Raw genomic sequence first — 24,015 nt, 5'->3', positions numbered from 1 at the left:
CAGGCCATTTTGTGATTGCATGAAGTGCAACCTGAACTGTTCCTTGTTTCCTTGAATACTATGGTCAGAGTAGTGTTACCCCTTTTTATAGTTTAAGATGAAAAAAGATGAGAAAAGATGAAATTTTCTTGTCAATAAAATAACATCTTAAACCATGGGTGTCAATGATCTTTAGGCTGTCTCATGATCTTTTTTAGAAATCTTAGGAGAAAATGGGGAAATTATTGAAAGATTTGGTGGATATGTTCCAAGATTATTCAGATCTGAAAGTTGGTTAAATTATCTCAGGCAATGATTTTTGTTATAGGCTGTGACAAGGCTTTTTTCCTTGCTACCCCTAACCCACACAGAACATTCACAGAAAGATAAGGTTACAGGGCAAAAGTTCCTCCTGCCTCTTTTGACAGAGGGCTAGAGTGCCAGGGCAATTAAAAAAAACTCCAGAACAGTAGAAGAGGATATGTACAACCATCTTTTCTGATAGGATACTGCCAGAGAAAAAAGATCAGCAACAGAGCTTTGAACTTTGATGAGGCTCAGACAAGGCAATTTTTATATATTGCTGTGTGTGCTAGCAAAGAGGCACTGAAAGTTGGTTTCAGAAAATATCGAACAATAAAGTCAACTTAAAGAGGATAAAAAAAACAAGTGTGCATTTCCTGCTGTCACCCGACACTTGTAAAGTTACCTGGCATAACCCTCCAACTCCTCCTAAGCTCCAAGAGCTCTGCACAAGCAGCAAAAATTTGTCATCCTTTTTTTGTGATGACAAAGTGGTGTTTAGCCAAATATCAGTCTATTTGTTTCCCCAAGTGCAGCCTTTTGCAGCAATCTTTTCAGAATTTCACATTAATTTCAATTTCTGCCATTTATTATGTTCACTTTGAGCTGTAAGTTAAGAAATCAGTAAACATTATATTATACCTAGGACAGACCTCAGACTTCAGGTATGCAATTTTGTTAGAAGAGCTAGAATAGTACTAGCTAGGATAGTTTGAATAATTCAATAATTGGAATGATTCACTGCATAGTTTAATGGTTAGAAGAACAATTCAATAATTCCATAGTAAGAGATAGAGTGAGAAATAGAAATATGAAAATTATGGTTTTTTTGCTTTTCACATGGCACCCTGGACTAGAATTTTCTGAGACATGATGGGTCCTCACTGCAAAGAATCATGCTGAAGAGAAAAAAAATCTCCAAAACATCAACAATAAAAACAAAACAGAAAGGTAAGGAAAAACATAAAAGTATTCCTTTTGGATGTATTTTATATTGATACTTCTAGCCATAGTTAGAAAAAATAAATAGAATGGGACTAAGCCTAGGGAAAAGAAGAATTTTATGTTATAAAGTTAATTAATGATGCCACAGCACCACAGGTATTGCAGTAGCTGTATCTCTCAGAAAATACTTTAAATGTCCTGTGTATTTCTGCTGTTACAAATGCACCTTATTTATAATGTTCTATGGATTTTAATTGCATAGCTCCAGCTCAGTGCTTTTCTTCTACTTAAAAATTACAATTATCCTTTTTCTTTCCTTAAGTGTAACACAAGCCTAAAGCAGATGAAAAGCCTAAAGCAGCCTAAAGCTGCTATGAGCTCCTTCACCACGTGCAAGCAGAACACAGTAACTACAACATAATTTTTGGAAAACATTTTGATACTCCTCCTAACTTCTGTACAGCAGCAATCTTGTCCAGCAAATGGATCCTCCTGCTGAGGGAAATGGCAGGATAACTCATCCCTCAGACTGAGGCAGACAACCCCAGTGCCTGCATGCTGGGGGTTGGTTAGCTCCAAATTTTATGGCTTTTTGTCCCTTGCCAGAAAGCTGTCCTAAAGATTAGAGGGTAGGGGAAAAAGCTAGAGGGAGGTGTCAGCTCAATTTCTGTCAAGGTTTATTGGTGACTTTACCACAGCCTCCTCAAGCAGTCCAAAGGAAGCAGTGCACCCATTTTACAGCCAAAGTTGAGGCTGCCACGCCACTATCTTTGCCCAAAAGTAATTTCCTGCTTTGTTTCATTCAAGTTGATTTTTGAGGGGCCAATTTTCAATGTGACTCTTCAAAAGAATAAAAACCAATCTGTACACATATAGCTCTTTTCCCATTTTCTCCATTGTTTTTCCTTACTCTGATAAGAAAACTAATTAAAATAGCTGATTTCTTCAAAAAGAAGAACTGGAAAGTTCTGAATACAATGAACTCATCTAATTGCAAGCCTTGAAGTAAAAAATATTTTTCAAATGTATTAAAAGAGCACAATGGTTGATTTTAGTTCTAAAGCCAACATAAAGCAGCCATAGATGCAGGATGGAAAATCTGAACATCAGCATGGTCCTGAGCCTATACAGTATTGTCCACTGGGCTAAAGAAAAACATGACTTGAGGGAGAAAACGTTTTCTGCTGTTCCAAGAAGTATAGCAGCATAGTTAAGGAGCAATGTGCTAAGCGAGGATGGCATAAAACAGGGCTTTTAGAACATAAAAACCTAACAAAAACAAAAGTTTAAACATCCAGTTCAATTCTCTTCCTTTGCTACACTTAAAAAAAAAAAACTTTATCTGTTGTGCACACTCAATATTGAAATACTGCTTTAAAAAAATAGTTATTGAAAGGTAAACTTTCTTCCCACTCTCCAAGAAAGTCAGGGCACCTGTTGTGCCCTGTGCACAGTCTGTAACACACAATCACTAATGACTGGTGAGTGGTTCCATATTCTCCCTAATTTTTAGCAAGCATGAAAGAAATTACTGAACTGAAAAGAAAGAGATTAAACTAAAAATTAACTTCATCCATCACTCTTTATGAGCCATGAAAAAAGTCTTCAGAGGGAATAAATCTTTGTGTGAGAGACTACTGCTGTTGAAAAGTTTCTGTGCTTGAAAAGCGTGAGTACTTTAAAGCTTGTAAGCTGTTCTGTTGACATTTTGCTCTTTTGATTAAATTTCCTGTGCTGTTGTGTATCATGTGAAATGGTGGTGAGTTGCTGTTGCATTTCAAAAGTACCTTTGCAATATAAACACATTAGCAGTCTATTTAAATTCTTAGACATATTATTACTGGCCTGGAGCTCTTCTGAGTAGCAGTAATAAGCTTAAGAAGCATGTTTATTAGCACTGCTAACATACAGCAGTAATTAGCAATTACAGCACTCTGCTCAGGTTCAAAATGTTCTAGGAGTCTCAAGGAAAAACACAAAGAGGAGCTCAATCTTTTTCTTATTTGTAAAAGACATGACACACAAGATTGGAGTTAAACAGGGGTATTTTACAAATATGAGCTAAAGTGATTTGCCAAGGCACAGCTGGGATCACCAGAACAGTGGGATCTGAAATCAGGCTTCCTAGTTTTCAGTTCCAGTGTCAAGAGTGATTTAAGAGAATAAAACTAATTAACTAAATAAGAATTATTTTTCTTATCATCTTGACCAGAAATCTTCACGCATGCAGCTATGCATTTTTATGGGGTTAAGTGATCTATAAAGCTGAAAATCATAGGATATATTCTGAATCTTTACCTGCATATAGAAACCTTATTCTCAGTGAAAAGTCACATATTTCTGAACAGTGATTTTTGATAGAAAAGGCATCCTAAGGATTTATTTCTGTAGTGTGAAAGCAGAGAGACAAGTTTCGTAAGAAAAACCACAGCTAATCCTACTTTCAGAAGAGCAATTCACACCTCATCCCCCTCGCTTTGTCAGAACTTCATTGGGATGTGTTTAGTGGAGTGAAATGGGCCGAATTCACAACTTCAGTGCCTGCAGAGCCTGGCCTGTAACATCCTGAGCATCCCCAGCTCCGACTGAGGTCAGGAGCAGCCCAGATTCTTTCAAGTGTTGCTGAGCACCTGGCAGGGCTGTGACCAGGGAGAGAAGACTTTCACAGAATATCACCATCCCCAGTTTCTGCAGGACTGATATTGTTTGTGTGAAAGTCTTAGATGAATACCATCAGATCCATGGAAACACTGAATTCAACTTTTCTCAGCTGAAACATGAGTTAGAGGGCTTTGGACCCTTTCCAAACAAGAATTCCACTCTGTGTACACATTGTTAATTTCTTTCCCTTTGAACCCAAAGGAAAAGTTTACTATAAAGACAAATATTTGTTAAATAAGGCTGCAAGATAAATCTTAATGATTTTTCTATAAACAGGTGTGGCTTTGGGCACTTACTTTCAAAAGGGAAGTGGGGAGATGCTCTTTATCAGTAGGTTTTGCATGAAGTTGTAAAATTAACTTTAGCTAAAGCAATTGAGCTTTCTTTACAGCATTTGGCTCCAAGAAATGCCTCATACACAAAAGCAGATGAAGAACCACTGCAGCACTGTTCCTGACTTGTTTAAAACCAAAATGAATGACAAAACAGGTGCCCTTCTGTGCCCCTGGCTCTGCTCAGGATTTCCCAGGCTAACATATCCTAGCACCAGCCACAGCCTAAGTTCTTCAGATGCTACACATTTTAAGGTTCTCAGGGCTGTGGTGACACAACATAAATGCCTGACAAAGCCAGGCTGGGATTGTGTATAAATCTGAAGGAAACCATTACTTTACTGGGATAACAATCTGGTTTTGTCAGTGCTCAAAAGGAACACTTCTCCTGAATTACATCTCCTGGCAGAAAAATGCCCCAAAGCAAAACTACTGCTCACTTCACATCCTGATGGAGGAAATGTGCACTTGGACTAAGGAGTGGCTGTGAGAGAAGCCTACTTGAAAAAAAAGTGTCTGAATAATCTTATTTTATTCAGCATTTTGAACCCACATCCTAGAATTATGTATCTTGCTGTGTACCAGGGTTTGCAGGTGACTGAGGTATTAGGGAAGTACTCTGCTAAAGAAAAAAAAAATTATAAAATATTTTTTAAAAGGTTACTTTTCCACAAACTACAGTAGCAAATTACAGCTATTTACAGCAATTTATCCTCCCACCTTCTCTGAGCAATAAAGTTTGAATGGGGATGACAAACATCCGAACAAAACCTCAGGAACTACAGAATCAGCACTTGGTGACATTGCTTGCAACAGTTCCTCCCTTCATATACCAAGAGGCTTTGTGGTGATCCATTTCTGACATTTTCAGCAATAAAGAAGAAAGAAAAAGATGCTGCCAGCAGCCCTTTGCAAACTTTCAATTGATGGCCGAGAATGATAAGAGGTGACCTCTAACTCCTGCTGTCTGACATCGCAACTCTCCAGTTAGGAGGGGTGAGACTCACTCCTGTCAAGCACAAACGAGGAAGGATTGAAAAGGAAAAAGGCTGCTCTGTATCAGCTTTTTAGAGTCCTTCCTGCCTTTCTGTGCCTGCTAAAGAGCTTGTGTTTGCCAGCACTTCCAGCCAAGAAGTAGCATCTGAAGGCAGCACTAAAACCTGAGCCTGCACAGCCAAGGTGTAATTCCCCTGCACAGAAAGAGCAGAGGGTCCTCTTGAGTTTAGGAGACTGGATGTGGCCTGTGGTAGAAAGCCAGGTGCATCCAGGAATTTTCTTTCTCCCAGAATTTAGCAGAGCAGCAATCCAACTGAGATGTTAGAGGAAAGGGCAGTTGCATATTCGTCAAAATACGAGGAGTTAGTGGTTTTGCTATATTTGAATTCAGTAAATTCTGCCACAACCTGCAGTGCAATAAGAGAAGCAGATGGACAGAATTAATTATGGAAGAGCTTCGCAAAAGTAGTGGAATGAGATATGTTAGGTGCCATTTTTCCATAACACACTGAGAAATATTCCAATTCCAGCATCCTAATTCCCTCGTCACTTTCTCAACAATGCTTTTAGTTTCACAGTAGTAGAAAATAATTTTTCCTAGCATTTTAATTTTTAAAATTTCTCATGAAAAAGTTTATGCAACATGGTGTTTGAATCTTTGTGAGTGTATGCTGGTGACATCTACATCAGGAATCCCTCTTTAATTAATAATTTTGCTTTTATGCAACATTCAACTAGCATCTTACTACCTAGCAGAGACAAAGAGACAAGGGGTAGAGAACAGTGACAAAGAAATCAGAAAAAGAAACAGAAGACAAAAAAAAGAAGAAAGTCTGCTTTCCAATAGAAATTTGCACTTTGTGTCACACTATTTAGCTCACCACAAACCCTACAGAAACCAAATTATATCTCATTCTTCACCAATAAACAGCACAGAGAAGGGAAAACTTCTTACCATCAGTTCATACCAGAGGGAAGCAAAAATGGGGCCATGCTCTGCACAGGTATTTTTTGTTTCACTATGGTAAAATTTAGGCCTAAAACTGCAGAGTATCTGCCTAGCTCCAACAATCCATCTGCCACATGAACTTAGCATCACCTGTAGCAAAATAAATTAAAGAACCGAATGCTTGGAAAGCATCATCTCGGAAAAAAAAATCTGATCATAATAGAGTATTGTAGCTGTCTGCAAGAAAATAGAAATAATTCTTCTGACTAGCTGACATTCTGGCAATAAAACACAAGGCTTCTCAAAATTATTTGCTGCTTAGTTGATTTGTGAGTTTTTAAAATATTTTCTGAAAATTACCCTTGTGCAAGAAACCTTTTATCAATCCATTTCATAGATATAAATTAATGTCTTAATTACTTTATTGATATATTCCTTAATGAAGATACTCAGAGTACAATCCCACCGTATTTATCAGCATATTAAATTTTAATACATGTATGTTTTAATCTGGCCTCTTTTTTTCAGTAGCAACATAGTCTATGAACCTAAAAATTGTAAATGCAAATCCTGTATGATTTTATTCCTTTAGCATCAGTTCACTTGGTTCCACATCAGGTTTTGGTTTTAAATAAACATCTCTTCAGAAAATCCAAACAGCAATAAGTTATTTGTTTCGCTAGACTTTTATAAGACAAGATTTTCCAACCCATTGTATTAACAAACTGAAGCTCAGTTTTCAGGATAAATGATAAGAAGGGAGAATAAAAATACACAAGCTATCAAAATATCATAACTCTGAATATAAAGGAGTTGAAATTCTGAAAACAAAACTCAACCATATTACTTCCAGAACAAGCCTGTGTGGGTTGTTGATATTTGTGAGAATCAAGCCTAGAGCTAACTTATTTGCATCCAAATTCTCATTAGACAGAGCAGAAATCCAGTTTTTAACAATTGATCCTCCCCTGCTCAATTCCAGCAAAAATTAGAAGTCATGGAGAAACCTTTAATATAGTCCATTTCCATGAAGTCACTTGGGTATTTTTTTCCAGGAAAAAAGTTAGCATAGTGAGCTTCTTTTCCCAATTCATCACCTATTGTGTCTCTTGCTGTCATTAGGGAGGGCAGGGAGGTGGATTTCCCAGGAGCACAGGGCTGTGCTGGAGCATTGCCCAGCTAAATGCAGGGGGAAAGGGAGCCATAAATATTGTCTATAAATGGTAAATGGTGGATAAACCAATTGTCAAGGACGGGATAAACCCAGCGTTGCTTCTGTTGAATTGACACACAAATGAGTCTTATGTGAGTGAGAGACAACAAAAAACCAACACAGAAGCAGGCTTAGGACACTTAGGCAAATTTAAACCCAAGTTCAGCCAAAGCCCCCAAAACTAAACTAAACTCTATCCTGTATATAGACATTACTTCCCTCCTAGGCCTCAATCTATGAATTGCAGGCAGTATAACACTTTCTTCCCCTTTCTTTTTTGTTGGCAATTTGCATTTTAAAGTTTTCAAGCCAGTAAATGATTCTTATCATTCCAATTGTTATTCTTTTCACATGTCAACTTAAATAAGATTTTGAGTCCAGATGCAATGCATCTTCAAATGAAAGGACTCTTCTCCTCACCTCAGAGGACTCTGAATGAGATCCTGTCCTCAGAAAACCTCAAGCAACCCCAGGAAACAGTAGGAAAGGAAAGCAAGGAGAACAAAAGGAAAAAAGTCTCCTTTTCCCAGATGTATGTTTATCAGCAGCAACCAACCAACAAAACACAAAGCACAATGAGAAAAATTTCTGCAGACAAAGTTAATTCTGCAAAAGCACTTGTGCATTATTGAAAATCTATGTAGAAAACTGATCTGACTGAAACGATAAAGTTTCTTGGCTTAGGGACGAGGAGTGATTCTCCCCCCTACTCCCATGAACAAACAAGTTTATTGTTTCACTCAACTGACTTGTCATTGAGAACACTCACAGGGGAAGATTTCAAAACCATTGAATGTATACAATTAACTGACATTCTTATTAACTTGTTTCTTTTCAGAAGAAACAGCTGTTACTCTTCACTGCTTCATGCAGCATTCTAACAATTGCTGCATTTCATCAGCTTTGGCTGTTTCAGAAATTTAGTCAGTAACAAGCTGGGCTAAAAAAAACCTAGCAGAAATATTTTTAAAAGATAATCACATTGTTCAAGTTCTGATGATCATTCACCTGCAAGGAGAAAAAAGCTCTTGTTCTGCATAATGCAGCTGGGCAAGCTCCTGTCTAAGCACTAAAATTAACAGTACAAGGACTCGGGCAGCACACGTGGGAGTGCAGGAGGAGCAGGTCACAAGATGATAAGAAAAGAACATCTGTTGCTCTTAAATAAGACTTAGGATGCACAGCTCTCAAGTGCTAGGATTCTTTTTCATGCCTGTGATATAAGATGCAGTTATTCCTCTTGGCACGAAGCAAGTAATTGAGACTACAATGAGTACAATTAAAAAGACTGCAAAGTTCTGCTCCAGGTTCCCGCCATGCCTGTGAGAGTGGCAAAACCCTGGCAAAATTTGCTTTATATAGTCCCATGCCTAAAAATTGGGTTTATTCTTCTACCTCTGAGATGAATCTCAATAGACGATAACAGAGAAAGGAACCGCAAAGACAATCTGAACACCTTCACAGTAGTAGGTGATGGGAGTTGAAATGAAGGAGATTCAGGTGCAAGGAAACACTTCAGCATTTTACCAGTAAAGCAGTGGACCCTTCCAACCTCAATTATCCTGTGATCCCCTGAAATGAATCGTGATTCTGCACCTGGTATTTTTTCGGTTTAGCCTCATTTGTGACCTCACGTGTTTTTGACCTTACACCACCCAAACATGGCATTCAAGAAAAAATAATTGGTTTCTTTGAAGGTTTTGGACTCCTATCCTTGTTCCATCTACCAGTGTGTTATACATTTCAATTTTTTTATGAATTTGACAGCTGGATGCATTAAGAAAGATTAAAATAGAAATTATAAATTTGAAACATCATATTGCAAGAAGACCTAATCTTATCAAGACAAACCAGTTTTAGGTATATCTGTTTTTTTATTGCACCTATAACTGCAACTATAATTGTCTCAGTGCCCTTTTAACTGCAACTAAAACTGCAAGTCCAAAATGGATCTGAAGAACCACCAAGTAAATATCAGGAAAAGAAGACCACAGAGTGGCTAACTGTGAAAACTGTGGTTTGGTATTGCATAGTGATAAAGGTAATAAAGAAATTTGAATGAATTTAAAATTTTTGCTTTGAATCCAAATTGTTGTGTGGCCTGGTTTTGAAAGTTTCAGTATCTGCATTTAGCATAGAAGGCTAAGCTTGGCACCCTGTCACGAGCTAGTCTTATCCATCACTGGACAAAACCCAACCCACCACATCTTTCCACTGGGCCACATTTAATCTTTTAAATCTTTGCCTCATTTACTGTACTTCAACTTCCTCATTTGTGTTCTTGTCCCACAGATGACAGCTTTCCTCACCACTCTTGATTTAAATCTAAAGCATGTTCCCAGCCCTGATTTAACTGCAAAACACCACAGCAGACAGCAATTTGGTGGGAATACAGGACATGCTTATTTAATTACAGACTGTATCACAATGCATATGAATATGGACAAGAGAGCTAATTTGACATTGAACAAACAACAGGAAAGGAGAAGCCTGTGCATAATCTTCTGTTTTAAAGGCTATGAATAACAGGAGTTTAATTACATCATGTCATATCTGTATGCATGTAGATCATCAACAAGGCTGCTCCAGACAGCACTCCTCCAGTTACATCAAAGATGTACTTTTATCACATGCAATAAAAGCAGTAAGTTGTCATCTTCCTCATGAAATAACCCTGCCAGGAATGGTATATTCTGGCTGGAGATTGTCACAGGTATTTCCTGACTAGAATAGAAAGGAAAGGTAGAGGATTCCTAGTTCCATTTCACATCTCAAGCAAATTGCCCTTAATATGTTATTTTTTTAACCCCAGCACAATAATTTCTCTGTCTCTGCAGCCAATATGTCCTTAATGCACTTCTACTTCTCTCTCTTCTTCGGTTTTTTTCCAATCTCATTTTCTTCCGCAGCTTTCATTTTTTTTATTCTTCCACACTCCTTATGCAAGCACTATTAATGTTATCTCCCCACGACATTCAGTACCTTAAAGTTTGCAGCTTACTATCAGTCCCATTCAGTCCATCCTACTCAAACCAGCCAGCATATATACATCCCTTATTTATTTCAGTTTCATGTTTTCTACTCCCTCTGCTTCTCCCAGTCTATCAACATTTTTAGAATTCCCATCAATTATAAGAATTTTGCATCTGTAAAGCACAAAATTATCTCTAATGCAGACACGAGACATGGGAGCAGCCATGGAAGTACACAAGGGATCAGCATTCTGAAATATTCTGTCTCTCATGAACATCAAGATTTCATTCCCCATCTACCATAATTTAAACTCTGTGGGGTTTTTTAATTAAAACCATATTTACCTATGAATTTAACTGTATTATCTATGGTTCCTGTAAAGCATGATGTAAGAAAAAGCAAAGAACTTGCACCCAATAAAGAAGAACTTTTTCTTTAATTAATTCATGCTTACAAATTTCAAAGTTCTTTTACATATCGACAATCCAGATGGTCTTGTAAATAAGTAAGAGCTTGGGAGGCCATTTTTAGAAACAAGTTGTACAAAAGATGTAAAGTAGAAAGTGTACAGAGATGGGTGACATAATTTATTGACAATGTGGAGAGGCTATTTTGTGATGCAAGCCACAAGCTAAACTACATTATTTCCAACATATTATTTCCATTATTTCCAACTCTTTAATATTCTGGAATTTGATGGGCAGTCAGAGAAGGATAATGCCATCCAGAACTGGCAAGACTATTAAATACATGAGGAATATTAAGCATGAATGTATTTTCCCTAATTAAAATAAAATATTTATATGATATAGCTTTTTAATAAGGGAAATCTAATTTCTTTCTTTTCTCATACATGCCGCTGCTCAGATGAGCTTTTCTTCCTGGAAGAACTACCAGAAGAAAAGACTTCAATTATTTCTTACATAATAAAGAAGGTTTATGAGTTGATGATAATCCTATGCGAAGAACCACCAACAAAGCAAAGTTATTAGAGAGCATTTTACATGGGAGAAAAGAAAATGCCCCAACTTACTCATGTCATACCCCATAAATCAAATGAAATTTAGAACATTTTGGATGCTGATCTAAAGAGGTGCCTTCCAACAATGCACACATTTCACAGTGAGGGTAGAATTTTCCTGATCTTGTTAAAGAAAAAAATTCAGTAAGGAAATGACCTCAGAGTACCTACAGAATTATTTTTTTAGACTGAGTTTGCTAAACCACAAACTGTGAAGTTCAAAATAGCTGCTGCATAAGTAATTTGTTTTAACAATGTACAGAGTTTCTTATTTTGGTGATAAAACATAAGGGAGTCTGCATTTCAAATGTTTGAATGTCTCAGCTTCCAGATTTCTTGTTTCTAGTGGAACTTAACTTCTGGTTAACTTGCAAAGGCATTCATTGTTTCAAGGGGGAGATTTAATCTGTGGTGAAAATTGGCTGCTGTGCCCTAACCCTCATGGCAGTGCACCTGAGCATGTGCTATCAGCACTTTAACAAGGTGAACATTTATCATGTGTAACGTTTGACTTGCCCTCTCTGGGATGGACTGGTACTAAACACCCATCAGCAGCACAGAGGGGATGCAGTTTATAACAAAAACACAAGAGAATCACCCTTTTTCTGCATTTGTGCAATAGCAAGGAAGCTCTCAGACAGGAATCCTCAGGTGATCTTTGGGAAACAGCTACAAGGAATGAGTTAATTTTTCCTTTCCTATATACAGACTTCTGTGAGTGCAATTGGGTTCAGAAATCCCCAACCCTTGGGAAAAGGGATTATCACCTTGACATGCACTTCTACAGAGACTGACACAAGTGGATTGAATTCCCTGCTTGGCCTTATGCACATCATTACAGGGTACTGCACTGCCTAAAGGTGAGTGATACTGTGAATATCTGAAATTATCACTTGCTGCCCTACATCTAACAATGCAAATGGATAGCAGTAATAAAAACAGAATAGTAATGTTAGCTATGACAGAACACGAGGATCAGAAGCATATTTGTCAATTTATTCTCTCTCTCTGTTTTGGGGTTTTTTCAATACACACAAACTTACACTGGGGAGGGAGAAGGAAATTGAGTCATAGCACAGTCTCTAAGTAAAAATCTTTAAACCAACTATTTATTCAAAGGTATAAAAATTTAGTTCAATTACAGGTATTTTCTAGTCAGTTATTTTTTGTTTGTTCTATAGTGCTAACATCTTGAACAACCAAAGGCTGTGGGTATGAACTTTAACCTATTCCAGACAAAAAAAAATCTTCTGTGCAGCCTCTTGAATAGTTTAGATGAATATCTGTGAAGTTATTCCTTATGACAAGAAACATTCTTCCTGGCTTTTCCCTACTGAAGTTTAAGAATCACTTGGTTCATATAGTTGTGCTTGTAGAGATGCACAATGGATAACTTAAGGAAATCAAGATCATTAATTTATAAAGAAAAGTGGATGAAATAATTTTTCCTCATTTTCTTTTTCCTTCAGCAGTTGATCATAGCATCATAGAACAGCCTGGGTTGCTGATGACTTAATGCAGATGAAACAACCCTGCATTCCATGTTGTTTTCAACAAGGATTCTGTGTTGTACAGGAGTCTGCTGTCAAATCAAAATCCCATTGACAGTCTCACTGCCCCTGTCCAAGGTGATGAACACATCGCGTGACTCGTTACTAACATGTTCATTTAATTTTTATCCAACAGAAGTCTGACTGAACTTTGGTAAGCATCTGGCACCAGTGAAAAGCAAAACTGACATTTCTCTTGCTGAAATAGTGGAGAAATCTACTGGTAATTGCAGCTTTTAGGGCCTTGAAGCATGAAGCACTGCTGTCACTTCATACAATTTTTTACAGGTAGAAAAACCTGAACCTTCTTTGGATTGAAATAAAGAGATGAATCTGAAGTGTACAGAGAGGTATTGGGAATCACAGAGAAATCCAGACATCACCGTTAGCACTCAACAAAAGAGAAAGCAGCCAGACAAATGGGGGAAAAAAAAAAAAAAAAAAATCAAGTTGTCTATTTATCCAGGCACAATATATTTACATCCATAGGAAATGGGTGTCACACAGCACTGGAATTTTAGAAGAAACAGTAAGATTTTTAACTTCAGAGCAAAGCAATAGTGGCAGAGCTGCAGCCACACAAACACAAACAGATAAGAATGGTATAAATTTACACGTCAGCCTCTTGATTTTCATGTTCACCATGCAGACCTAGTTTCAACCTTTTTTTAAGCTAAGCCTGACATTTATAGAATGTGTAAATAAAACCAAATCAATACTACCTTGGATGTGTATCCCTTTTGCTATTTCAGCACTCTTCTATCATTCTTTGAATCTATTCTATTGTAAATGTTTTCAGAACAAAACATTTACTTTGTATTCCAAGGAGACAATAACTTAATTCCAGAATGTAAATTTTCTAATAATCACAAAAAAAAAAGTTAGCAACCATCTCAGTAACACCTGTTGAATGTCCTAAAAAAGCACTCATTGTGATTGGTATTACAATTGCCCTGACCCTTGTCCTTGAAAAACTTTTGTCTTTCAGTTCTTCAGGCAATTCTTCATCTGCAAGTCTACCTGAAGGTGTTTTTTCAAGACTGCATTGTCCCCAAATTCCCTTTATTCTCACCCCAAAACAGGATTAAATCTGAGCACCAGCCCTTAGTATGCTTTTTTTGTCTTTCATTGCCCACTGAGCAGTAAACCTGATTCTCTTTGATGTGTTTATGATATTGGCACTGCACATACAGATTTACCTGTGCCTACCTGCTAAATTTTCACAAGGATCTAAATGACTACAACAGAAGCTATGTATTAATAATCTTTGTAGTCTAATGTCTGTGGCTGGAAAACACATTTTATGCATCCCTTTGAAAGTATGGCAACAATTTCAGGAAAGTAATACATGCACAGATATTTAGGGTTTATTTCCATCTTTCCACGTCCCAAACTAGACTAGTTATTTAATTAAAACAAAATAAACAAGCACCCTCCCCACAAACAATCCACAGTTTCCTGGCAAATGAAAATGACCTGGCACACAAGCACAGTGACTGAGCTAACCACGTCCATGCCTGATATAATGCTTCCAAAACATAGATTTTCCTTACTCCAGACTGAACTCCAGTTACTATTTCCACACTGTTCATGTTATTTTTATTCTGTTAAATTGAAAGAAGAAAAAATAAGAAGTATATGAAACTAGCTCTGGAATAATTTAAAAATAAAGAAACCTCTAATACATTTTTATATCTGTCACGCAAAGCCAATTAAAGTTTCCCTGTGGTGAGCATAGCTTTAAAGTTTGAGTTTTCTCCTGGATTACACTGTGAGCTCCCTTCTCAGAGTGATTCATCATAATCCTCATTATTTCCAGCTTCCCATTTCCCTGTGCCTGGCTGGGTTACTCCAGCAAATGACCATTCATTTGCAAATAGTGCAAGTTATACATTGCCATAAACAGATCATTTGTGGCTTCCCCAAACTCTAATGGGCCTCCCAAATCGAATTATGCTTCCTAGAGCAGTAAAAATCTATTTTTAACTCCATTTTCACTTTTATGAAGTCAGCCAGTTTTTCAATTAGTTTTCCCAGAAATAGTACTTTGCACTTTGGGTCCCACAATACCTTTCAGTATAAAATAAAATCAACATATGATTGGAATGGATGGCTGCATTCTTACAAAGCACTGTCCATTTGTCTTTTTTTTTTTTTAAGGCTAAGTTTCAGCTCTTGATACCACTTAAATATACCAGCAAAGATTTATAGTTTTGGTGAAGTTACTAAATTGCAATTGCATTTTAATAAAGATGTGATTAGTTTATTTTCTTCCTCTTGACTTTAATAATCCTCTGTCCTTTCCATATTTACAGAAAACTTTATACTTCTTGATCATTAGACCATCACACACAGCCCAAGAATCAGCAGTTTCACTAAGTCTCAGAGAAAGCTGCAGGAAACTGGGAAAAATAGAGATTAAAAGATAGTTATAACACATGCAATTCTTCTTCATTATACTTTAAGGAGCATCTATTAAAAAAAAAAAAGACTTATATAAAACAGTTTGTGTAGATGTATTAGATTGTGTGCCTATTGCAAAATTCTCCAAAACAGTGAAATAGATAAGCTTTTACTAGATCTTGATAAAGATAAATTCATCAGAACTCCTCCCTTTCAGATCCCAAGGCACTAAAACTGCTGAACACACTTCCCCTCACCTCCACTACTTGCCCAGCATAACTCCTTCAATATCCAGCTAATGTATATCTATATATAAAATTAATTTTCTTCCACATCAAGATTGGTGATTATATTTTATGAAGTATCAGGAGCTGCTGATTACCTTATGGGAGTGTTATACACACCAGAACTGCACACTCAGAAAGCTTGGGTTTTAATTTCTTAACACATCTCTGGTTTTGAATGAGGTGGCATTTAATAGCATTCCTGGGAAAATGGCACTAACAAATGTTAATGCTTTTTTCCAATCAAAATGCCTGCTCACTTGAATGTAACAGCAAGTATTTCCCTCAGTGTAGTAACTGTGCATAAAACTTTGACATTGATGAATTCACAGTGTTTTAAACTATTATTAACTTTTTCCAGTTTTGAATAAAAGCTTCCTTCTCCTGAAGACAAAATTAGTTTATAATTTACAATGTTTGCTTAGCACAGTGCATGCAATTTCAGGCACTGATAAAGCTGGTCGTTTCTTTGCTGATGTATTTCCTTTGAAGTGCCTCAACAGAACTGATAATCAGTGCAGAAAGCATCTGTGTGCAATGCCAGTAAGTACATTGTCATGCCAACTAATGTAAAATATTATTTGTAAATAGTTCAATGTAAACAGCATTAATAAGACTTCTCATTATAATTCAGATCAGGAATAGAGTTCATGTAATTTATTTAAGAAAACTTATTTTAAATAGGACTTTGGGAGAAACATTGTCTCATTAATCCCCTTTGGTTGATTAGTTTAAACAGTTCAGGTTAGATTTAGTTTAGTCTCTGAAGAAATAATTCTCTAGTCCTTAGTCTCTAGGATTTTTGGGGGGTTCCATGCACTCATATCTCTAGTCTAAATTCTCTCATACCCTTAGTACACAGTGACAAGACAGAACCTCAAAATTTCCATTCTCTTTCAAGTACATCTTCAGTAAGTGCCGGTACTCACTTCTCTTCCTCCTTCTCCTCCTTCCCACCCTACGTGGAATCTTCACAGTGATCAAAAGGAAAATTTCGCCTTCAATTGAAGAACCCCTCAAAACTAATATAATCTTATCACTACATCAAACAAACCCAGAATATTAGGAATGAACAGAAACATGGTTACACATTTTTGAGGCTGGGAAGGTGTCATCACACAGTCTGACCCCTTCCATAACATAGACACCAATCAATCCAATTAAGATAATATATTCCCACCAAGAGAAGGCCAGAAAGCTCTTCATGTCTAAAAGAAAGATTTCTTTCATTTGTTTTTTGTCATCCTAACTCATTATTTCAAAGGGCACTCTTTTAAGCTCCTTCTCATGACAAAGTACATCACTAACTAAAAAAAAAACCAACCAGAAAAATCTACAGACCTAAAAAAGTTACAGTATTTATAAGGAAAGCTACTTTATATTCAGTCATAAATTCCTTGGCATCTACACATATCATTTCACATCTCTGCAGCCTTTTCACTCATTGAAGATATTGTTAGTAGTTTCTATTAAATATGTCATAGGATGCCAAAATTGCACTGTTCATCCAAAAGAAAAGCAGGGAAAATAGCTTCTACTGGCTAATTAATTAATTTAGTGCTAATTTCAGGAAAGGAAACATTGAGCATGTGGAGATATTAAAACAAATATGTATTTTAAAATATCTGACATAAGCTAGGGCAAAAAAAATTAAACATCCCTGGCATGTGTTGAACAATGAGTAACAAGAGGCAATACTACAAGTTCCAGCAAACATATGCTCTCTGATGAGGAAATAATTATGTTGGCGGCTACACAACACATGCCTGAATACCCTTTAACTGAAAAACAGTGCTTTAGAAACAAAATGTAGCAGCTGACAGCTTTGTGTGCTCCAGCTGAAGTAATTCCATGGCTTTGGAAGAGTGGTGTGCTGCAAGGGGAGTCACCAAAACACAGCAGCTCACAAACTGAGACAATGAGCAGGGCAGTAACGGGTGTGAAATCAGAGAGCCAATGCATATTGTCACATGGTGTATCTTGAAGCTCATGTGTGTGCACTGTACTAATGACAACCTATGGCAATGCCAAAATCTGAAATGCAGAGAAAAGCCAGAAACTCAGGTGAGACTGATGTTGGTTCACAGAGTCATTACCTCACTGCCTTAACGAACAACCAGGACACTGCACTCAACATGGAATTAAACTTTAACAACCCCTGGACAGTGCCACTGTACCCAATGTGACACTGCTCTACAGCAACCACTCAGAGTCTGGTCAGACACTTCAGCCATGCCCTTGGAACCAGAGCCCAGTTCAGGGAAATATTTATTCTGTGTCACTGTTCATATACCTGAAGCAAGTGCTCACACATTTTGGGGTCTTCCCCCCTCTGGACTCAAAAATTTACTGCCTAATAATGCTTCAGGTCAGCAATAGGCTGATTTTAATTTAAGCAGCTTTGACTTGGACAAACCTGTTTCAAGAACTTCCACGGCATCTGCAAAGGCTGGGATAACAACCACTTGAAATTGAAGGTAAGGAAAAATTTCTTCGTCAAAAGGGTTGTCAAGAACTTGAGGAGGCTGCCCAGGGAAGTGGTGGAGTCACCATCCCTAGGGGTATTTAAAAAATGTGCAGATGTGGCACTTGGGGACATGGTTTAGTGTTTGATTTGACAGTGCTGAGTTAATGATTGGACTCAAAGATCTCAAAGGTCTTTTCCAACTTAAATTATAACGTGATTCTAGCAAATTAAAAGTAAAAAGTCTTTATTAGGCAAAATTGCTATGAACTAGCAAGAGCACCTCAGCTTCTCCATTTTGGAGTAGTTTAGTTACTGCACAATATGACACAGCAAATTACTTTAGTTAGCTCTACCATCCTACACTGGAAAAATAATCTTTTGGCAGAAGGAGATATACAAAAAGCATAAAAATAATTGTCTACAGATTCAGCCTGGAAAAAGAAATTGTTTCTGATAAATTTAATAAGTTTTAGAAAAAGTAATTAGAAATTTCAATAAATAAGTGATCAATTTAAAGCTCATTTGGATTCTAGCTGACAATAAGTTCATTTCTCTGGGTGAATTTTTTGTATGATTGAAAATATATCTCCATTAGTTTCTCTGTGCCAATGCCTTTCTCTTATTTCTCTCTACTGCAGAGCAGTTAAGATGTCAACTGTTTTGCATTTCACGGACAAAAGGAGTTTCATTTCACTTTATTTTTTAAGACTATGCAAACTCAAGTGATAAAAAATTCACCTGAAAGCAACTTTGAGAGTGGCTTAGAGCAAGGAATGAAAAAACCACATTGTCACACAAGATGGCAGTTTTTCCTGGTGCAACATGATAGTAATTTTCTGAACACAGAATAGTAATTTTTTTGATATCTCCTCCATATATTGATAAAGTGTTTGCACTACAAGAATCACTAGGACTAAGGTATAAAGTAAGATCATTTTTTGAGATGCTAGAAATTGGCTGAACTCTTAATTTCTTTTGTTTTTCTTTGGTTTAGCAACCCTGAAATATATCTTCTAGGTAGTAAAAGCTAATGACAAAATCCAGCAAGCCTGCTCTTTATTTCCCTATAAATGAGTAACTTTTAACATTTTAAATATGATCCTTTAAGCCTGTAGGACACATCACCTGCTCTGCTTAGAAGAGATGTTAGAACAATGGAGAAATCCATGCTTCCTTTCTCCCCCCAAGACAGACACCCAAATAGGTGGACAAAACACTCTTCCTCTGTTTTTTTCTTATTCAGCTCATCCAAAATAGGGAGAAGCTGCTTTGTCTCACTTTTCCGCAGTGTTTTGGAAATACAGCAGGAAGACTAAAGTTCTCTTGGAAGAGGAAGGAGTTGACATATCATCCTCACAAAAGACATTATATTTTAACAATGGTGATTACCTTCCAAAAACATTTAATATTTCTAAATTACTTAAACCATTGTAATTCCTTTTCATGAGCTAAGGGCCCATCAACAAGGCAAGGACCAGGTGTGCTTATTATGCACTTCTGTTTTTAGAGCACAGATCTATTTTATGCAACATTTTTTAAATAATACATCATTTTCTGCACTGATAACACAGAATATTTTTAGGAATTAAGAAATACTCGGCTAAATAATTCACAAAAAATAATTGTTCATTGTATGCTTCCATTTCATAACAGCACAACCTTTTTGAGCACTTTCTAACAGTACAAATTTGAAGAAGCTGCTCTTCAACTGTTCTTCAATAAACTGGCATGAGGTGAAGGGTCACAGTACTAAAAAGGAATTTCACACAGGGGGAAGAAACACTTATTGATTGCACAAGTTTGAAATAGTCTTTAAAGCTTTATGTCCTCCCTTCTGAGGCTGCAAAACACATAGAAATCCAAAATCAAAACAAACACAAAACCAAATTTCCAGCTATTCATACCAAATTATCTTCAAAAATGTGACAAAGTCTAAGTCAGTATTGAAGACTTAATCCTGTGTGTATGTACATGGAATTTCACACTTTTCCTATGTATTTTGGAAACATTTGCAGGACCTGCCATCGTTACCCTAAATGGGTGCTAAAGTCATTAGAGCCAGAAATGGATGATTTTGGCTTTTTTTGTTGTTGTGATTTAATAAAATAAACCACAAACAAATAGTATCAGAGACAAAATGTAGTACAAATCATCAGCTAAATAATTTCCCCTGGAGTATGACATTATTCTAATGTAAATAATGAGTCAGAGAGCACTCAGAACAGCATCTGAAATAAGTACATCATATATAAACCTAAGTGTATTGCAGAGCATCAGCCGTAGACAGAACCTGATGTAGCTTAGGAAAAATGATGAAACAAAAAAATAAAGTGTCTTATTGGGTTTGTGGGGGTTTTGTTTGGTTAATTTGTTGGGTTTTAATATTTTTGGGATGGTAGAAATAATTGAAAATATTTTAATTACTGCTTTATTTTCAAGTGTAGCTAGAGTTTAAAATTCAGTAACCCTCACTGACACAAGCCTGTGCAATTCACACTCTCAGTGGTGAATTGCACACAACTTTTACATGGATGACATCCAAAAGTGTCTGCCTAGTCACCAAGGCAAGTTAGGCAAGACAGGACAGCAGCACCTTCAGGGCCAAGTTGTCTGGAAAAGATGGGGGAATTTTCCTGTCCAGGGTAGGATCAGACTAATCTTTGCTCTCTCCAAAACATGCTGCTGAGTGAGATGAGTGGAAACATCTGAGCTGGAAACTCTGCAGTCTGAGAGAGAGTTGTCAGTATTGCTTTCACATGTGCTCCAGGGAAATCCAGGTGTTCCCACTCTCCTTCACCCACTGAATATAAATATCTTCTCAAATTTGAGCAATGGATACCCTGAGATCTTTGTTTTCTTTTCTTTACCATTATTAACCTTACATTTTATAGCAATGCTACTTCTAAGAGAAAATAAGTTGCCTCTTGCAATGCAAAGGAAAGGATTGTTTCACTCTGTATTTAACTGTTCCACGACAGCCACCCCACACTCCTACACAGCTTTCCACACCAAAATAAAACAAGTCCCTTATTTAATAAAATACGTACCTTATTTCTCCCTCCCCTTACATCTCCCTCTCTAGTCACTGCACACAGCATGTGCTGCTCCTGGCTAATTGCCACTAGCAGGGATTCCCACATGAATCCCTCACTAGGCATGCATGGCTTTTTTCTCCAGTCTTCACAGTATATTGAAATAAAGATTCAGCATAACACATCCAGCACAGGCCATTAAGCATTATTTCTATGTGAAATAGAATGTAAACCATCTCCTACTCTTTCAACTAAAAATGTTACTTTAACAGTCTTAACTTCTGCCTGTGAATTAGCCAAATCAACCTAAATTATTTGTAAATTATTTACAGTTTCAATTGCCTGACTCAAGAGAGAGGAACAGAATACTTGAATCAAACAGGGATGATAAATTCTAAGTTAATAATAAAAAGGGGATAATACTATTTCACCCTCCCCTGCAATGCCTTCGTTTCCATGAGCTGCAGGAAAGCAAAGACATTCCTGTCATGAAAGACAGGAGATTTGAAAATATTTAGTAAAGTCCACAAAGATAACTGTGCCCAAATGTCTACATTTGCAGCCACGAGCAGGGTTTTTATCTCATAATATTTGCCAATTGTAAAAGGGAAAAAAGTCATCCTGTCGAGGCTTTTTGCTTCTTTTCCCTGAAGATTATTCCTCAGCATTACCTATGTTGCATATTCTGGTTTTAAACCATTCATAGCAGAAATAAATTGATAGATACTGAAGGACCCTGTCCACAACCCTTTAAATTTAGTGGAAAGGTTGCTGGAACTGTCAAGGGAGAAGGAAAAATAATTTTATTTTACAGAGATGGCTAGTAATCTTTTCTTCTTGGATACATCTATAGCTATCCGGGGCCTGATTGCTTTTTCTGTTTTCTCTTACCGAATTTCATGAGCCATTGATAATATATGAAGATTACAAAGGCAATGTACAGCAATTTCAGATGCAGCAGTGCAGTATTTCAAACACTGGCATAAGAAATCAAGAGATAGAGTTAAACCATGTTTATTACAAAGAAAATGACAAATTTTAAGATACCATGTTTCACTTGTGATTTTATGCATTGGTTTGATTTGAAGATGTTCAGCATTCCTTTCTATGCCTCATTTATTCAGCTCCTGCTAATACACAGAGTCAGCTTGCTAATGCAGCAAAAACAACCTTATCCAGAGAGGACATCAGCATGAGAATTAACCTGGAGTGGCAGAAGCTGATCTGTACTTAGCAACTACTAAAGAGTTTGACTTCCTCAGGAAATGCAGCTGTGAGGAGATAAGAGGTCTGGGCTAAATTCCTTCACCACCATAGCTGAACAAATGGCCTGAATAGCAGAGTTATTGGTTGTCTATTTTAGTTGATAACTCGAGAGCTTTTACTGTAGTTCTATATGTATAACTAGAAAATACTTTTAGCTGAAAAAGTAAAATATTCAAATTGATGCAATCTCTTTATATGGGAGAGAATATTATAAATACACTTAAATCACAATACTTCATACAGATGGATGGATAGATAAGCCCTCACAGAAATTTCATAATGTGGTCTAGATTTATACAAAAACTCTGAAATTGTGAGAAATTGAAATAAGAATCAAGGACCTCCCTCTCCCAAGTCACAAAAGCTCATGAAATCTTTACTCAATATTCCTTCTTATCTACTTTAGTTTGTTACAAACTCACAAATATATGTTCTAATATATCGCCAACTTCCTAAATAAAGAGCAGTAGTCACCTGAAAAGTAAATGTTACTGCTGGATGCAGGTAGAAAAGTTTCTAAAGCCACTTCAAAAAAGAGTAAACAATTCTAAGAAGAGCAAGCTAGCAACACAAAGCAAGCAGAACACTGAATTACCAAAATGGACAAGAAGTGTGTTTTAGAAGTACAATAGAAAACCTGATATTCTAGTAAAAAAGTCTTCAGAAAGAAACAAAATGAATAACGAACTCTGAACCCCAAAGTTATCATTTCTTTGGTACCATATTATTATGCCTTTTTTCTTGATTCGGTGTAAATAGTGAGATAACATTTTCTCATCCAGTCCCAGAATATCCTACTTAAAATAATCAAGGGAAATCACACCATGTGGGTTCACAGCTCTACTCCTCAACTTGCAAAAAATAACTCAAAAATCTCCTCAGAATACACACTATCTAAAGAAATAAATGTGCCATGTTTGCATGGAAGAGTCATCCTGTTCAGCTGGAGGAACTCAGACTGAAAAAATTATTTGTTCCACCTCAACATACAACCTCCAAGACAAAGAACAAATTCTCTTTATACCTTGCTGCCATTCCCTTCCAATTCAGAGTTTAATCAGGAATGCATGATAAATACCCTTAAATATTGACCATAAAAAATTCCGAACATGAAATACATGATGAAGAGAGAAAGGAAACGAAAAATGCTGTAGGCACACCCCCAGACAAATACCTAGATATTTAACGCACATACCCCAAATAAAAAATTGTTACATTATTAGCACATGTGGTTTTATCCAAACTTTAAAAACAAAGCTTTAGGACTGACCTTTAACTTCCTTGAAGACAGCTCTGCTTCTTTGGATTTGCTGTGAAGGAACATCCACAATCAGAGGGGGAAAAAACGGAGCTGTTTTGCCATCAGCCCAGGGCACTTAAATACTCCTTGCACTGGGCAAGACAACAACTCACCCAGCCCACCTGAAGCTCATTAAATCCTTCTGGCCTCTGCTAAAAAGCAAATGAAGCACAGGTGGAGCATCAAGTGATATTTCCCAAAAGGGTTAATGGTGATGTTGTGGCAGCAAGAAACTTGCTGTGGTTTGATGCCCTGCAATGCCAGGAGGGCTGCTCCCTTTACCATGAAACTTTTGGTTCTTCAAGTCTCTAATTTTACATTTTATGCTGTGCAAAATGGGG

General features: G+C 36.9%; 1 protein-coding gene across 1 annotated transcript in view; it reads right to left on the bottom strand.

Annotated features, from left to right (window-relative positions):
• The window catches only part of SPON1 (spondin 1), a 288,707-nt gene extending 264,947 nt beyond the window's left edge, over positions 1 to 23,760 (bottom strand). Inside the window, exon 1 of the mRNA XM_085063050.1 lies at positions 23,645 to 23,760. The gene's annotated coding sequence lies outside the window, so the exon portion shown is untranslated. The remainder of the gene's footprint in view (positions 1 to 23,644) is intronic.
• Positions 23,761 to 24,015: the final 255 nt, after the last annotated feature.

Source organism: Lichenostomus cassidix, chromosome 5, assembly GCF_008360975.1.
Source record: "Lichenostomus cassidix isolate B80296 chromosome 5, HeHo_3.0, whole genome shotgun sequence".
NCBI classification, from domain to species: Eukaryota; Metazoa; Chordata; class Aves; order Passeriformes; family Meliphagidae; genus Lichenostomus; species Lichenostomus cassidix.
Note: the sequence above shows the minus strand (reverse complement) of the source record. Positions and strands in the feature narration are given on the sequence as shown.